This window comes from Carassius auratus, chromosome 47, assembly GCF_003368295.1.
Source record: "Carassius auratus strain Wakin chromosome 47, ASM336829v1, whole genome shotgun sequence".
Lineage (NCBI taxonomy): Eukaryota > Metazoa > Chordata > Actinopteri > Cypriniformes > Cyprinidae > Carassius > Carassius auratus.
In genome coordinates, this window is record NC_039289.1 from 9,548,893 (window position 1) to 9,567,785 (window position 18,893).

General features: G+C 35.8%; 2 long non-coding RNA genes across 2 annotated transcripts; one reads left to right on the forward strand and one right to left on the reverse strand.

Annotated features, from left to right (window-relative positions):
• Positions 1-7,412: 7,412 nt before the first annotated feature.
• On the reverse strand, positions 7,413-12,239 carry LOC113064619 (uncharacterized). The gene is made up of 4 exons (XR_003278857.1): positions 10,662-12,239; positions 8,233-8,282; positions 7,810-8,142; positions 7,413-7,655 (listed from the first exon to the last, which is right to left on the reverse strand). It is a non-coding gene; the product is annotated as an uncharacterized LOC113064619 (long non-coding RNA).
• Positions 12,240-16,428: 4,189 nt separating this feature from the next.
• LOC113064620 (uncharacterized) lies at positions 16,429-17,322 on the forward strand. Its single transcript, XR_003278858.1, has 3 exons — positions 16,429-16,654; positions 16,785-17,108; positions 17,305-17,322. It is a non-coding gene; the product is annotated as an uncharacterized LOC113064620 (long non-coding RNA).
• Positions 17,323-18,893: the final 1,571 nt, after the last annotated feature.

The following is an 18,893-nucleotide window of genomic DNA, read 5'->3' on the forward strand; positions in this document are numbered from 1 at the left end:
ATGTAAATTTTTTGATCTGATTCATTTGCAAATAGCCTTTAAAATAGTTTTGTATGTAACAATAAATTAACTGAATAGAGGTCAAAGACTTCTAGACGTTATTCTTATTAATGGTTAATTCTCAATGGTATATTTTTAATGATGATATTTGTTAAAATGGTAAAATATTATTTTGTGGGAAAGCAATTTTTTGTAAGGATTTTTCTTTTTTTTCTTTTTTTTTGTAACTTTAATTAGTTTTTGCTCTATATAATGCTGTTTTTTTCTGTATGTAAGTTTGTGTTCAGAAAAAAAGAAAAGAAAAGAAGAAGAAAAACATTGTTACAGATTTCATACATATTCAGGGCTCAATGGTAAAATTTCTACTGGTTCAGTCGGGCCATGGTTACAATTTTTTACTCTCCCTGCCAACATTTTCACTGGCCTTTGCACTAAATAAGCAAATAAACAAATACAATTGTTGTTTTCACCCATGTTGTCTTGCATTTTATTATACACTATAAGTTGATATGACACCATAATTTTACAATACTCGATTCCAATTTCGATGCCACAGGAAAAATAATAGCCTAACAAATATAAAGTTAAAAAAAAATATTAAAGTGAATATTCAGTAAAAAAAAAAAAAGGTCAGTTAAAAAAATAAGAACGCATACACAAATTATAAGCAATAGCACAAACAATTCAATATAACAAAGTTACAAATTAAACAATGTTTTAAGTTAAAGTTTTCAGGTTTGTAGGTGTTGAATAAAATTACTGATAAACTCAACTGAAGTGCTAAACCAAAACCATGAATGTGTGTCACTGGTTTATCACTTGATCGTCTGACAGCCAATGACAAACAGCGTCTGTCACCTTTGTCTTGAATTGAGGTTTTTAAAACCTTTATACTTTTATGTATCTCACTTTCTTTATGTCAAATAGAAACAGCAGCATTGCAGTATAACAACTACCGACTTCATGACATGATGTGTATTGTTTATATACAGTTGCTTCTCAATGAAATAGTCGTAAAAAAGTTAATTTATTTCAGTAATTCAACTTAAATTGTGAAACTTGTGTATTAAATGAATTCAGTGCACACAGACTGAAGACTAAACATTTTTAGTGAATTGTTGGCCTTCTGGATAGTATGTTCATTTATTGTACATCTACTCAATACTTGGTAGGGCTCCTTTTGCTTTAATTACTGCCTCAGTTCAGCGTGGCATGGAGGTGATCAGTTTGTGGCACTGCTGAGGTGGTCTGGAAGCCCAGGTTTCTTTGACAGTGGCCTTCAGCTCATCTGCATTTTTTTTTATCTCGTTTCTCATTTTCCTCTTGACAGTACCCCATAGATTCTCTCTGTGGTTCAGGTCTGGTGAATTTGCTGGCCAGTAGAGCACACCAACACCTTGGTCAATTAACCAACTTTTGGTGCTTTTGGCAGTGTGGACAGTTGCCAAATCCTGCTGGAAAATGAAATCAGCATCTTCAGAAAGCTGGTCAGCAGAGGGATGCATTAAGTACTCCAAAATGTCTTGGTAAACGGGTGAAGTGACTTTGGTCTCAAAAAACACAATGGACAAACACCAGCAGATGACATTGCACCCCAAATCATCACAGACTGTGGAAACTTAACACTGGACTTCAAGCAACTTGGGCTATGAGCTTCTCCACCCTTCCTCCAGACTCTAGGACCTTGGTTTCCAAATGAAATGCAAAACTTGCTCTCATCTGAAAAGAGGACTTTGGACCAATGCCAATAGTACAGTTCTTCTTCTCCTTCTCCTGTGTGGTGGCTCTTGATGCCTTGACCCCAGCCTCATTCCTTGTGAAGTTCACTCAAATTCTTGAATTGATTTTGCTTGACAATCCTGATAAGGCTGCAGTTCTCTCGGTTCGTTGTGCATCTTTTTCTTCCACACTTTTCCTTCCACTCAACTTTCTGTTAACATGCTTGGATTTTAGGTCTTCACAAGTCCAAAAATCCGTGCCCAAAACCGAAAGAGACCCGTAATGTACTACAGCGAACTGAACCGGACCCGTCTATTGTTTGAAAAGACCTGGACCCGTCTATTATTTGTCTATAAATCTGTTGTGCACAGCTTGCATAATAACTTCGACTGTTTGCCCTTTTGAACTATAACAACGATCGCTCGCTGACGTTATTTATTTGCTATCATCTCTGTGCTCTCTGCTCCCCCGAGTCAAGTCTGAATGTGACCAATAGATTATTATAATAGATTAATACATTATTATAAAAATGGGAGAAAATGTAAAGCGCGGTTTGGCGGTCGAAGTCATTGTGTCCCACTGGCTAAAGTGTTGCACTGGTCCAGGTGCTGGCCCAGACATCTCCTCTGTATCTTCCTCTTGCATCTGATGGGCATTCACCTCAGTTGTAGCTCTTTTAGGGAAGCTGGCCAACTCTCCACATGCACTTTCATATGTTTGCGCCCTTTCTCTTGCAGTGAACATCCAAAGCTTCTTGAATTTTGGCCAGAGCAGCACAGCAAGCTTTTCATGGTGTCCTAGAACTATCCGTTCAGCCAAAAATCATATGCACCTATTAAATAGAATATAATAAAATAGAATTAGTTGAATAATCCATCAAAAAACACTGAATTAGGTCCAACTATAGCAAACAGTGAAAAAATTAAATGGATCATATAATAAACATTTCTTTATAGAGCACATGTACATATACAGGGAATCTGTTAGAAAATTAGAAGAGTAATTATTAGACACTTACCTGTGTTTCAGTATCCTGAGCAGCACTGGATCAGCTTGGGACAGTGAGTATCATCAGCGTGGTTTACAGAGGGCCACTCAGTTGATTGTACAATATTTAGAGCCACTGAGCTCTTCAGTTGCCTGCTTAAAAGGCTACAGGAATTGGACGAGTATCTGAAGAATGTCTTTGGATATGTGACTCATGCGATGCATCTCTCCTCGTTCAAGAAGAATGGACTGAATGTCTTCAAATGCATTAAGCACAGATTTGACCATCTCCAGTTTAGTATTACATCTTGTTTCACATTCTTCTTTTCAAAGACTGCTTAAGTCGTAGTTGTAATCCAGAGTGTTTAAAAAATGTTGTCAGGGTCTTGCATTGCTCAATGCAACTTCTTACTTCTTGCAGTACTTCTTCCTCATCTCCATCATGCTCTTCATCATCTTCCTTAGACTTCTTAAAGGTGTGCTTCAGCACTGTATTCAGTACGTGTGTTATACAGCTTTTGTGCATCCATCAGGAGAGCACTGCCTGCACATTTACACCTTGGTCACTGACAAACACAAGCCTGTCGATCTCATCTGGGACCAGACCAAATTCACCTAGTTGCTTGAGCAGTTCTGTCTTCAGGTTTCTATATAATGCAGTGTGATGCAGGTGTAACTGACCTTCCTCTGGTCATCTGTCCACATATCTGTGGATGCTCTGCATGCCAGTCCTTCAGCTGTGGCTTTCCTTTCTTTCGGCAGGAGCTCTGTTCTGAGACGTTCATATTTATTCCTTTGTGAAATGAGACACCGTCACACGAGATAGAAGTAAGTCCTTCACATCACACCGGCCATGTTTTCCCGTGTCTAATATTGTCTACACCAAGTCAGTGAACGCGGGAGTTTAAACATGCTGAAGGCCCTTAAATCCTTTGCGCAGACTTTAGTGCATTTTTCCAAAATTGTGCTTTTTTTGGAACTACAGCCAATCTAAGAAAAAGTGCCACTGAAGATTGGGTCAAAACATTTTTACCACATGACCTGGTGTGCTTTAAGTTTAAAAGATGCGATGTGCCAGCTTTTGCTTAAACTTCAACAGTGCGGCACACGTATTACACGTATTACCCCCCCCCCCCCCCCTCAATTATACATTTATTTCCTTATTCATTTATACTGTATATGTATTTATGTCAACATTTAAATAATTCCACTTTTTGGTTTATACATTTGTTGATTTATTTTCACATTTATTTATATATTTCTTTGTCCATGTGGTAGTTAGAGATTGTGGTTGAACGACTGAAGGGAGAACATTTGTGAAATAGTAGCTTGCTGCTGCAGGTGGTTTTAGTCCAACCAGCAGGGGGCGATCATTCCCCCCGGCTTAAATGAGTGCAAACGTACTAGTGTAATGACGCAGACTTTACTCTGTGAAAAAGAGCTTCCTGGATGAGGCAATAAAAAATTAAAAATACACCATTACAATAAAGTATGAGAACAATTAAGCTGCATAGTTTCTTTACATATTTATACACTTTCTGTAAAAAATATTTTGTGTGCATTTAGACAAATTCTCAGTTGCCAATAATATTACATCCATGCTGATCCTAAAAATTCAAGTTTTATTATAACAAACTGCTTCAAAACATCATCCCGTCAAAACTGAAAATTAAGACATTAAAGCACATCTGATTTATGAGAATATCCACTCGCCCTCACATTGTTATTTGGTCTTTGTGTTGGTTTGGGACTTTTGTTATACTTCCTGTTTTCTGTGCCATGTTTGTAGTTTTTTTTTTTGTTTTTTTTGTAGTTCTCCCTGCTGACTAGTCTTCATTGTACACAGATGTGTCTAATTCATTGGTTCTCTGTGCTCTTTTGTTCCTTTTATATATATTTTGTTTGTTTTATTAAACACCCATCACAGTCAGATCCTCATCTCTGCTTGCCTTCACATGTTCAACAATGAAAACATTACAGGCTAGAATAATCATCAAACTGAAGAGACATTTAATGCGTTAAACACTTTATCAAGACATTTAACACTTCAAATATCCAAGTGAACACTGAAGACACATTATTGTAACAGACATTTATTTATTAATGTTCTTGGCTTCTGTCTTATTCAGTTCATGCAAATATGCAGTATTGTGAATCTGAGTATTGTCATAAAAAAATAACTATGACAAAATCTTATTTTAAAATGGGTGATCGCTGTTTATTGGATTTAGTTAATAGGTTAATCATTGAAAAAAAAAAGTGTTATGGCATTTAATCACAGGTGTCGAACTTTCTGTGTACTGTAGATTGGCAGATATTGTGCCACATTTCTAATAGTGTCACACATTTAAACAAGTGTCATTTTCTGAACTCCTGCTGTCATCGTGTCTCAATACACTGTTTAGTTCATCATCTCTGTCAGATACGGCAGGAATGCAGATCTTCCAGTGATGTCATCATGTTGACCTGAAAAAGTGAAACAAATGTCTAACATGCAGCTTATTCATGAATTTTCATTCAAATTTCATTCATTGGTTTATTGGCATATCAGCACACATATATGGTTTTGTGTGTTTCCTTTATGGTTATATTAATCAAATTGAACTCTTTGGCACACATTAGTTTTATACCTATTCGTTTTCATTGTTATCATGTTAACATTTAATTATCAGTTTATCATATTATATTTACCCAACAGATACCTGGCATTCAAAGCAGAGTATTTTGTATTGTATATATGTATATTTGTTGTGTTTCTGTATGGTTATAATTACACTGATGTTTTTTTCCTCACGCTGATCAGATTGTTTCTCAAATACATGTTGCATCTCATTTAGTTTGCGTGTCTAGACACACACACACACACACACATACACACACACACAGAGAGAATGTTTGATTGTAATCATAATGAAAAACCTGATATTTATTTAAACAAAATTATCTAAACCTTGATAAAAAAAAAGTGGTCTATAGAATGTCTTAATATATATCTAAAAGCAAAAGCTAATAAAATGAAGAAATTTTGTTTTTTAAAAAAACGAATCAATGAATCGAGAAATAATAAAATCCCCTCAAAATTTGAATATATATATATATATATATATATATATATATATATATATATATATATATATATATATATATAGAAAAGTGGACCTCAAGGGTCAGAGTTGAGAACCTCTTTGTTTTAGAAAATTAATGAATCAGATTGTGTAAAGGATGTATAGTTTTAATATATATATATATATATATATATATATATATATATATATATATATATATATATATATATATATATATATATATATATATATATATATATATATATATATATATATATATATATACACACACAGTACAGACCAAAAGTTTGGACACACCTTCTCATTCAAAGAGTTTTCTTTATTTTCATGACTATGAAAATTGTAGAGTCACACTGAAGGCATCGAGGGCTATTTGACCAAGAAGGAGAGTGATGGGATGCTGCACCAGATGACCTGACCCCCACAGTCACCGGACCTGAACCCAATCCAGATGGTTTAGGGGTGAGCTGGACCGCAGACAGAAGGCAAAAGGGCCAACAAGTGCTAAGCATCTCTCGGGGAACTCCTTCAAGACTGTTGGAAGACCATTTCAGGTGACTACCTCTTGAAGCTCATCAAGAGAACGCCAAGAGTGTGCAAAGCAGTAATCAAAGCAAAAGGTGGCTACTTTGAAGAACCTACAATATGACATATTTTCAGTTGTTTAACACTTTTTTGTTATGTATATAATTCCACGTGTTAATTCAGAGTTTTAATGCCTTCAGTGTGAATCTACAATTTTCATAGTCATGAAAATAAAGAAAACTCTTTGAACGAGAAGGTGTGCCCAAACTTTTGGTCTGTACTGTATATATAATACATACATAATATATAAAACTAAATAATATATAAATAAAACAAAATATTTAACATAATGCACTGCAAAATGTCCTAAGACAGGAGAAAATTTGAAGAGGTTTTAAATATTCAATGTTTTAAATAAAGATTTTGATATTCGGAAATTACTGTGTCTGTTTTAATTGAATATCAGTAGTGCATAGAGTATGTAGGATGAAAATGAAATATTTTATATATATATATAATGAAATGAAATCTATATTAAAATAAGTTAATACGCTGGGCCAGTTAGCACTCAAGCTTCACTTTAAATATTGCGTCAAAATCAAATAAATTTGAGTTTTATTTATACCTGATTGTAACCAGATTGCTGCCTTGGGAAAGCTAGCATGTCTCTAACAAAGTGATAACACTCGTTGCCTTCTCTAGTGCAGCTCAACCAGGTCTCGTCCCATTCTTCAATATTGGTGATATCACAAATCCCAGAAAATATGCGTTATAGGCACGCGGCATGGGGTTTAATGTAATGCACATGAATATCTAAATTAGGTTGCATAGTTCAGAGTTAAAAAAAAGCTTTCAGAATGTGAAATAGGATTGCATAAAAAAAAGTCTTGACTCAAGTGTCAATGTAATTCTCAAAGTTCATGTCTTTATCCAATAGAGGGCGCCAAACACACTGTACAACCAACTCCAGGCTCCTTGAGGTCCTCTTTAGTGAGGTTAGTGTTATAACAGAGCTGCACAGCAGATCTCACCCCTAATCATCATGTTTTATCTGTATATTCACTGAAAGACAAGTCTGATATATAAAGAATCAAATTTGTTAAATGTGCAGTTTTTATTCAAATACAAATTTGAAATAACATTTACAGAAACACATTTGAAGCAACATTTGAGGCAGCAATGTACTGATGTTTCAAGATCTCATTCAGTGTTCCTGCACCAGACAGATTTTTTTTATACAGAGAAATATGAGGAAACAAGCTATTACTATTAACAGTACAGCAATGTAAACCCAGTGCAATGTGGACCCCTCATCGTCAGGCTTTTCTTGTTCATTCTCTGCAACAAAACAGTACATAACAAACAATGTTACTACATTGTGAAAAACACAATATATTTATCTACAGCAACATTCAGTCTGGGACATTGTAGTTAGTGCATTGTATTTGGACTGTACAATAATCATCATGCTTTATTCACCAGTTTTAGACACCTTTGATGACCAGCTGTACAGTCTGACATTCAGATGAACGGATGTTTGTGATGTGGCAGATGTATTTTCCTGCATCAGCTTGAGTGAGATTGCTGATTTTGAGAGAGAAGTTTCCTTCCTCATACACTTTAGTGAAAGTTTCAGCTCTGTTCTTGTACTGCTGATCCTGTGCTGCTCTTAAATCTTTACCTCCAACTACATCATACACAATTTTACCGCCCTTTTGTCTCCAGTGCACATTAATATCTTGAAGTTTAAGATCACGTTTAATTGAAGAACACGGCAAGACGACAGAACCACCGATAAACCCTTTGACTGTGACCTGGAGAGACACTGAAATCACACAAACTTTACACAGTCTGATTTTTGTTTATTTATGTGGCATAAATTTATCTCTCAAAACTATGCTTGTTTTGCTCTCACCTTTGTTTATTAGAGCTGCAAACACACAGATGAAGGAGTAACTGCAGAAACTGAACAAATAAAATAAAATAAAAAACATCAACGTTTGATTCCCACACAGATAAGATAAGATATGACTAAATTATAAATTAAATTTGGTTAAATTATCTCATGTTTTGTCAGTTAATAATAGTGATTTGTCAGTTATGTTGGATACTAGAGTTTTTACGGAGTCCCACAAGGGTCAATTCTTGCACCGCTCCTGTTTAGCCTGTATATGCTTCCACTAAGTCAAATAATGAGAAAGAACCAAATTGCCTACCACAGCTATGCTGATGATACCCAGATTTACCTAGCCTTATCTCCAAATGACTACAGCCCCATTGACTCCCTCTGCAAACGCATTCATGAAATTAATAATTGGATGTGCCAGAACTTTCTTCAGTTAAACAAGGAAAAAACTGAAGTCATTGCATTTGGAAACAAACATGAAGTGTTCAAGGTGAATGCATACCTTGACTCTAGGGGTCAAACAACTAAAAATCAAGTCAGGAATCTTGGTGTGATTCTGGAGACAGACCTTAGTTTCAGTAGTCATGTCAAAGCAGTAACTAAATCAGCATACTATCATTTAAAAAAACATCGCAAGAATTAGATGTTTTGTTTCCAGTCAAGACTTGGAGAAACTTGTTCATGCCTTTATCACCAGCAGGGTGGACTATTGTAATGGGCTCCTCACTGGCCTTCCCAAAAAGACCATTAAACAGCGGCAGCTCATCCAGAACGCTGCTGCCAGGATTCTGACTAGAACCAGAAAATCTGAGCACATCACACCAGTCCTCAGGTCCTTACACTGGCTTCCAGTTACATTTAGGATTGATTTTAAAGTACTTTTACTCGTATATAAGTCACTAAATGACCTAGGACCGAAATATATTGCAGATATGTTCACTGAATATAAACCTAACGGAGCACTCAGATCATTAGGATCATGTCAGTTAGAAATACCAAGGGTTCACACAAAACAAGGGGAGTCTGCCTTTAGTTACTATGCTGCCCGCAGTTGGAATCAGCTTCCAGAAGAGATCAGATGTGCTAAAACACTAGTCACATTGAAATCTAGACTCAAAACGCATCTTTTTAGCTGTGCATTTGTTGAATGAGCACTGTGCAATGTCCGAACTGATTGCACTATATTTTCACTGTTTTATGTTTTATTATTATTTTATTATTATTATTTTTATGTAAAATCATTTTCTAACTGTTTTTAAATGTTTTAATCATTTTAAAAATTTTAAAATTACTTGTTTAATTTTTGTTATTATTTTTTCTTCATGATTATTTTACTTTCTTTTATGTAAAGCACTTTTAATTACCATTGTGTACGAAATGTGCTATATAAATAAACTTGCCTTGCCTTGCCTTTTATATTTAGTTATTAAATTGTGGTGTGTAGCCCCTAATCAGATAACATCAAATTAGCCTACTATCCAATAAAGCTAACTACACATGGGACACAAACGAGGGCAATAAAAATAGCTAATGCTAATAGCTAATGACTTAATCAAACTAAGTTATAGCAGGTCAACCATGAAGATAGACCTGGTAATAATTAGTTATCCAATTCATGTTTAATGCATCATTGATGCTTAAAAAGTTCCCATTGTCCAGTTTAAATAAAGCATTTGTTAACTAAGCAGGCCGTAACAAATACGAGCAACAAATGTAATCAGATCTTCAACAAGGAAGCATAAGGAGTTTGTCCAAACAGCGTTTCATTCAGAATTCCTAAAATGTACCTGAAAATCATGTCGGCCAAGTATTATCAATATTTGTTTGAATATATAAAATATAAAGAACTCTTAAAGTTGGTTGAAATACTACTTTTCAATGAAGTATCGTAGCTCTTCCGCTTTGATATGCCAAGTTACGTACTACGTCAGACGTAGTGACATCAGCAGTCACATTATCAGACATGTGCACCAGATATTCGTTAAACATTCTGAAATTTACTTCAGTGTATTCATGACTCCTGAGAGACCAGCTGACTTTCACACGTTTTTACGTTATTTTCGGATATTTTCTGATCTTCTAATAAATGTTCACCATTAGTATTCTCGAACTGTTTATGATCTCAGTTGTTGTATCTCCATGATCTGGACTTTAGTTGTTCGATAAAATACATGGCAAAAGCTTAGTTTAATTTCTCTTCTTCATTGTTTAGACTATAAAATATTGTGTTACAGTTTTGCACAAAAAAAAAAAATAATAATAATCATCATCATCAACATAATAAATAAATTATATATATATATATATATATATATATATATATATATATATATATATATATATATTGTTTTAAATAATAATACAAATAAGCTGGTAGCTATAATTGTCCTAACGTCTTAAGTGAAATGAACAGAAGTTAAGAAAAAGCATGAACTTACAATCGTATGAGAGTGAAGGTTTCTGTCGTGACTTCTCAAAGCCTGATCCTCAAGTGAAACATTTCTCTGAATGATGTCACATATATTCCTGATACCATCAGATTTTCTTTTCTTCATCTTCTTTATATATATATTTTTTTCAAGAATGCAGAATCAACAGAATTGATGGCACCCGCATTCTGACCTACAGGAAAAAATATAAATCAATAAAAAATGAAAACAACAAGGTAATACAGCCTAGCTTTTAAAAATTATTTAAAAAAAAAAACAAGAAATTATATTTTATATCTGCGCTCAATCCAGAAAGATCTTCCTCATAGCTCCTTTCTGCTGTTTTCAGTATGACAGACTGTTCAAATGCTCTATAGAGACTCAAGGATAATGATCTATGACGGAAGACAGATTATATCCAGACAAACAGACTACTGGGCAAGTATGTTGTGTGTTATCATATCTAGTCATGTCTCTCTATCTCTCTCTCGCTCTCTCTCACTTCCGTTGTGTTTGCTCTTTGCTCACTTTCCATGCCGTCTAAAAAAAGTGTTATTGTCTAATGTCCTGCCGTTCATAAATAATTAAATGTTATTGAAAATCATGTCTAGATATGGGAAACTGGTGTGACCTATCAAGATGATATCAGCTGGCTGCAAGTCCCCTCTCTTGAAACATTATGTTTCATTTAGCCATTTTTTGTCATGATCTTAAAAGAAGATGAAGAACTCGATTTGTCACTTCATCTTAAAATTGATGATTGTGATTGTTATTTATGCCACAATGGGAAAAAAGAAATGTTTCAGTTGCAAGGAGATGGGCCATTTAATTCGCACATGTCCTAGTAAAAATAATGAAAGCAGGTCAGTGGTTGCCGATAGTGTGAGTAATGTTGGTGAGTTGGCTGAGGCCAGACCATCAAATGCTCCGTCTCAGACAGAGTCAGATAAAAGGAAATCCAGAGATGACATGAGTCTGCCTGCGAGTAAGAGTTTAACAGCTCAGGTTACTGACCCCGAGATTGTGGTTGAGAAAAGCAGCTCAGCCAATAAGACTCCGATTTCTAAATCTGTTATGAAGACAGACATGCAAAGAGATGATGGACGCATTAATGTTTTGCAGTCGGATTTACTTTGGGATGGTATTGAAATGGAGGCAGAACAAAGCCAATTTAAAGTGACAACAAAAAGGAAAAAGCCTGGTGGTTTTCAAGGTGTTAAATCAAAGAAAGATCGCAGATCACATCTGACCCTGTGTTCACATTCCAGTTTTTGTTCTGTGTTGACATGTCATGACTCAAATTTGTTCAAAATAAAAATTTAACAGGCAAAATATAAAATAAGTCGAGACCAGCCGAGCTGATTTTATGAGCAGAATTTCACTTGGCCTATAAGGTGAAAACTGTTCAAACGTACTGGCTGTAGGAATCAGTGGAAGTCGTGGCCTAGTGGTTAGAGAGTTTGACTCTTAACCCTAAAGATTTCAGTTTGAGTCTCGGGTCGGCAATAATGTGACTGAGGTGCCCTTGACCAAGGCACTGAACCCCCAACTGATCCCTGGGTGCCGCAGTATAAATGATGTCCACTGCTCCGGGTGTGTGTGTATGTTCACTGTGTGTGCACTTTGGATGGGTTAAATGCAGAGCATGAATTCTGAGTATGGGTCTTGTCTGTATGTCACTTCACTTCAGTGGCCATGGCTCATTATATTAGCAAAACACTATAAATGTGTTTAGCAAAACACTATAAATGACGCGCCCTCTGTGCAACCAAAACTGTGTTTGTTTTTTACACCGTCATATGGCAGTAAGAACGGCGTAAAAAACTGCGTTTTCCATGTACACTAAAACACTGTCAGATACAGTGTCACTGACATATTTTTGCTCACTGTGTTTGTAATCACAACGGCATATTTTGTGGCGCTTATACTGTTTAAAACTCTGTATTTGACAGATTTTTTTTTTTTTTTTTTTTTTTTTTACATTTTTTATTTCGTTATTTAAGCAATTTAACTCATTTTGTTGTCGAGGCTGCATCCTTTTTTTTAGCTTAAGTTAAATCTAATAAATTAAATTTACATTTACATTTTTATTTTAAATTTTATTTTATGTTATTTTAGCCTTTAAAAAGGTTTAGCTAACTATAGCAACACTGACATACAAATGTAATTGTATTAAGTCACCCAACATGCACGTCTCTCTGCTATTAAAAAAACAGTTTTTACATTTTATTTATTTGATTGACTACCAACGAATCGAAATATGAACAAAAAGTTATAAAGATAAATGACAAATGGTTTTATTTTTTATAATTATTAGCCTATTGTTGTTGTTTTTATTATTTTGTTAATTTGTTTTTGTTGTTTGAGAAACAGAAAGAGATTTTTTTTTTTTTAACACAGAATAAAACTAACCTTCAGGACTCCCTTGAAAAAGAGATTCTGAATCTCAATGGGATTATTTCCTGGTAAATAAAAAATAAAAAAATAAATAAAAAGAAAATAAACAACAAACCTAAATCTATTTACAAGATTAATGATAAACATTTTTAAACACTTTACTGTCATTCCTTTAGCTTTATATATATATGTGTGTGTGTGTGTGTGTGTGTGTGTGTGTGTGCTTGTGTGTGTGTGTGTGTATTATTACAGTCTGTGAAAGGGTTTATGTATGTATCTCTTATCATCTCAAGAAAACAATCACTAATCAGAAGACTTCCTGTTAATCAAGTATCGGGAAAATATCTACTCTATGAATGATGCATTAAATTACATTAAAGTGTTAGTTCGCACAAAAATGAAAATTATGTCATTAATAACTCACCCTCATGTTGTTCCAAACCCAGAAGACCTCATTTAATTTTCAGGTCACAGTTTAAGATATTTTATATTTTGTCCGAGAGCTCTCAGTCCCTCCATTGAAACTGTATGTACGGTATACTGTCCATGTCCAGAAAGGTAAGAAAAACATCATCAAAGTAGTCCATGTGACATCAGAGGGTCAGTTAGAATTTGCCGGAGCATCGAAAATACATTTTGGTCCAAAAATTAGGACTTTATACAGCATTGTTTTCTAGGGTCTGTTGTGAGCACGTTCACAAGACTGTAGTAACACTGCTGACGTACAACGCTGCTGACGTGTTATCTTAGTTATTGGGCGCACCAGAAAACACGTCAGCAGCGTCGTGAACGCACTCACAACAGACTAGCTCCTGTAGTTTGTCTCCAGGCCTCTAGAGGTCCCCTGTTTTCTCTTCTGCCTTAGTTCTTCCTCGTGTGGCCTTGTTAGTGTTATCCAGGTAACCTTTGTCTTGTTTTTCCCAGTGTATTTTAGTAAAAAAGATTTTTCCTTTGGTTCCTTACTTGGTTTCTGAGTCTTTACCCTGTGTTTCCTGTCTGGTCTTGCTTAAGATTTCCTAGCTAAACCAAGTAAGGTTTCCTGAGTTCCATTCTTTGGTAGTAATTTTTTTACTGGTTTTGTTTTCTCCCCAAGAGGAGTTTTTATTTTCTTGGTTTTATTTTAGAAGAATTTTTGATGTATTTTTTTCTTGCAAAGATTTTTTTTTTAATATTATTATTATTATTATTATTATTAAATATACATTTCCTGGGAAACTGGCTCAAGGGTTTTTTTTTTTTTTTTTTTGGTTTCCAAGGTTACTGCTCTCATGGGTCAGTGGTCGCATGGCTATCACCCACCACACAGACCAGAGTTTGAACCTGACCTGTGCCTGAAAAAAACGAGTCAGTCATGGACCCAGAATCACTTGCCTTCACAGACCTGTTGGCAGTGATTGCCCAACATGAGTCATCTTTCAAACACCATGAAGCTGTTCTTAGCCATCAGGAGGAGCGAATAACCAATCACTCTCAACTCCTGGCCGACGTGATGGATTCTATCTGCCATCTCTTTGAACGGCTCCCAGGTGCTTCACCTCTCTCTGTTTCATCCCCAAGTGGCAACAGGCCTACTTCAGTTGCAAAGCCTTGATTACAACCTCCCAAGCCCTTTGCTGGAGATCCTAGTTCCTGCCAGAGTTTCCTCAACCAATGCTCCCCGATCTTTGAGATCCAAACCTAGAGTTTTCACACAGACAACTCCAAGATCACTTACATAATTATCCTTCTCTCAGACAAGGCGCCTAAACAATCGCCTGAGAGAGTGGAGGATGGCTTGTCACAAGGCATTTCAGTCCCAAGTTCCTGAACAGCCCCATGATTTCCCGTAAGACATGCAGATGGGTCGTTCCAGGCTCTCTCCCAATGAGAGGGAACACTGGATGAGGGTGCGATGTTGCCTCTAATGTGGTGCTTCCCACTACTTCCGCTCCACTTGTTCCGAGCTCTCGAGAAATGGTTATCCCCGCCGAGCTATGGGAGGGCTGTGATGGGGAAAATTAAAGCTCTTCCTTCGCCGTACTAGCTGTTTCAGCCACTCTGACCTGGGAAGACTACCAGCATCCAGTGCAGGCCATGATCGATTCCATTGCTGCAGGTCACTTCCTGGATCTATCCTTGACTAAGGAACTTGGGATCCCTACCCAACTTCTTCCTCATCCAATGTGGTCACAACAAAGGACAACACCAAAACTAAATATTGAGCATGAGCATCTGAATTCTTACACTGAACTGAAACCAAACCAGACAGGAGCTTTAAGATCCAGATATCACACTTCAAACACACACAACACACAACACGAGCAGAGTGAAGAGAAGATGTGGAGGTTCAACAAACACACACACAACACACCACACGAGCAGAGTGAAGAGAAGATGTGGAGGTTCAACAAACACACACAACACACCACACGAGCAGAGTGAAGAGAAGATGTGGAGGTTCAACAAACACACACAACACAACACACGAGCAGAGTGAAGAGAAGATGTGGAGGTTCATCAAACACACACAACACACACCACACGAGCAGAGTGAAGAGAAGATGTGGAGGTTCATCAAACACACACACAACACACCACACGAGCAGAGTGAAGAGAAGATGTGGAGGTTCAACAAACACACACAACACACCACACGAGCAGAGTGAAGAGAAGATGTGGAGGTTCAACAAACACACACAACACACCACACGAGCAGAGTGAAGAGAAGATGTGGAGGTTCAACAAACACACACACAACACACCACACGAGCAGAGTGAAGAGAAGATGTGGAGGTTCAACAAACACACACAACACACCACACGAGCAGAGTGAAGAGAAGATGTGGAGGTTCAACAAACACACACAACACACCACACGAGCAGAGTGAAGAGAAGATGTGGAGGTTCATCAAACACACACACAACACACCACACGAGCAGAGTGAAGAGAAGATGTGGAGGTTCAACAAACACACACAACACACCACACGAGCAGAGTGAAGAGAAGATGTGGAGGTTCAACAAACACACACAACACACCACACGAGCAGAGTGAAGAGAAGATGTGGAGGTTCAACAAACACACACAACACACCACACGAGCAGAGTGAAGAGAAGATGTGGAGGTTCAACAAACACACACACAACACACCACACGAGCAGAGTGAAGAGAAGATGTGGAGGTTCAACAAACACACACAACACACCACACGAGCAGAGTGAAGAGAAGATGTGGAGGTTCAACAAACACACACAACACACCACACGAGCAGAGTGAAGAGAAGATGTGGAGGTTCATCAAACACACACACAACACACCACACGAGCAGAGTGAAGAGAAGATGTGGAGGTTCAACAATACTAGAACATTTGTGTTGTGATCTGAGAAATATCCTAAGCTATGAGAAAAACTATCTAACATGATCAAATATCAAGAGTGCTTAACTTAAAGCAGTGATGATGGTGAGGTTTAATAAGCTGTTGTGGTCAGAACAAATTTGATTTGACTTCCTCTACTTGATGAAGGAAGAGCTTCTTTTGTCTTCCTGTCTCTGCTTTAGATTCATCTTCAGTGTTGTGTGGAAGGAAACACGACAACAAGATGAAGATCATTCAGCTTCAGTTCTGTGAGTTTTTACATGATATCAGTATATTTACATGCTTTCTAACTTTATTACAATTATAAATAGTTTTATGTTATGCATCACGGGGGTTTACATGAGTAATGTTTTATTTTATTTATTCATTTTCTTACAGATGTATTAATCTGTTGTCAAGCTGCAGTTTCAGATCTACTGACTGATCTGGGATCAAATGTGATCATAAACTGTGATCTTGATGAAAATGAGGTTTATTGGATTTTACTGAAAACAGCAGATCCTCCAACACTGATTCTACGAACATTTCCGACACCAATACCTCCTCATTACTATAATAAAACATTCAGAAACAAATATTCAGTGCAGTTTAAACATAGTCTGGTTATTAATAATGTGACTGCTGATGAATTAGGAGTTTATTACTGTATGAACACACGCACTCCTCCAAAACTCAGCAACAGCACCAGAATATACTTCACCGGTGAGTTCATTTATTCATTCAGTGATCAAGACACTGACGAACACTACTTACATGCATAGATGCCATTTTCTGCTTAAATCTTTTAAATGTTTATGAAAACACAAATCTATTCATAAATTATGTAATCATATCAGTATTTTCGGTGCTACAGATCTGCAACCATTGCACTTACAGTTTGTGAACATTTTCTTTACAGAACCGTTTCATCAAACTGATTTTCACAATCACACAGTTCTGGAGATTATTGATCAGAATCAGACACAGTGGCAGATTATTAGCATCATATCTGCTCTGATGAATGGACTTCTGATCATTGTGGTGATTGGTGAGTTACTTTCAGCCATCTGTAAAAATATCACTATGATGCTTTCTCCAGAGGCAGCTGAAGTTAATAAAAAAAAAAAAAAAAAACATGTAAATATTCAGTTTTTAAGCTTTCGACTGCATAATTCTTTGCAGAAACTTTTTGTAAATACAGAATCTAATAAACTGCTCTATTTCTAGGTTTATTGAAATGTTCTGCAGAACAATCCCGACTCGAAGCTGATCAGCAGCAGACACAAGTTACAGAACAACATCAGGAGCATTTACACTTCAAAACATGTGAATCCAGCCTCATTACTAAAATTAATTTCTGTCTTGATAATTATTGAGGATTCTTGTTGACCGGTAAATTAGTGTTTCATAACTCTTCATTTTGATTTATATTTGTTCAAATGCAGCTGAACACATTGCTCTTTCAGTATGCCACTCTAGATCTTTACAAACTGCGTGAAAATATTTGCTCCAACCAAATCAACAGCACTTCTGCTGCTCTAAACTCACCGAAGTAATGAACACACGAGTATGATTGATTTTATATATATATATATATAGTTACTTTTTTTTTATGTTCAATTGTGAAACTTCTTTCTTCTGCTTTTAAGGAATAGTTGGAGTCATGCGATTAATGTCAATTAGTTTCTTGAACTAACAGCTATAGTTTTATATTTGTATCCATTTGTATTTTTAAGTAAGTCTATCATCATATTTTGGTGTTGGTAGCATCAAAAAAAAAAAAAAAATAATAATAATAATAATAATTCTGCTTCAGATTACATTTGTTAAGGAAATTGATGTTTCCTAGTTGGTCTCACTGTCATTTGTAAGACTTTGTTTTGGAATCGCTGTATCCATCTTTATCTGCTGAAAAATTTTATGAGTGGTATTCGACATGGACATTTCTTTTTCTACCACTTTGACCTTGAATGAAGAGTGTGAAAATTATTATATATTTCTTTTTTTTTTTTGGCCTGTTGGTTGAGTTTTTCATGCTGTTGGACCAAGAAGAGGCTAAATTTTTTAATAAAGTCTGAGAGTGTGAAATGTCATGGCTTGTCATGTGTGTGTATATTATTTGCCTGTGTTTTAATAAAATGAAAGTGTGAAGAGTCTGTCTGGTGGGTATTTTAAAATGTGTTCAAATAGAAATTAAAATATAAATCTGAAAAATCCCAAAAATTAAAGATAGAATAGCTGAGTATTATAGTCCCCTCAAACAATATTACACTTATTCAGTACCAAAATTATTTCAACATAATTTTAAATAATGTCACACTATTTATTTATTTTTATTTATTTATTTTTATTTGGAACTCTATGACTGTATAAACACAGACAAACATTAAGCACCATTTCCATATTCATAACAAATCTAATAAATAAATAAAGGAAAAAATCAAAAGTGGTTCTTTGAAAATGGCCAGTCATGAGTCACACCTCAAAAATGAATTTGCTTCTGTTTTG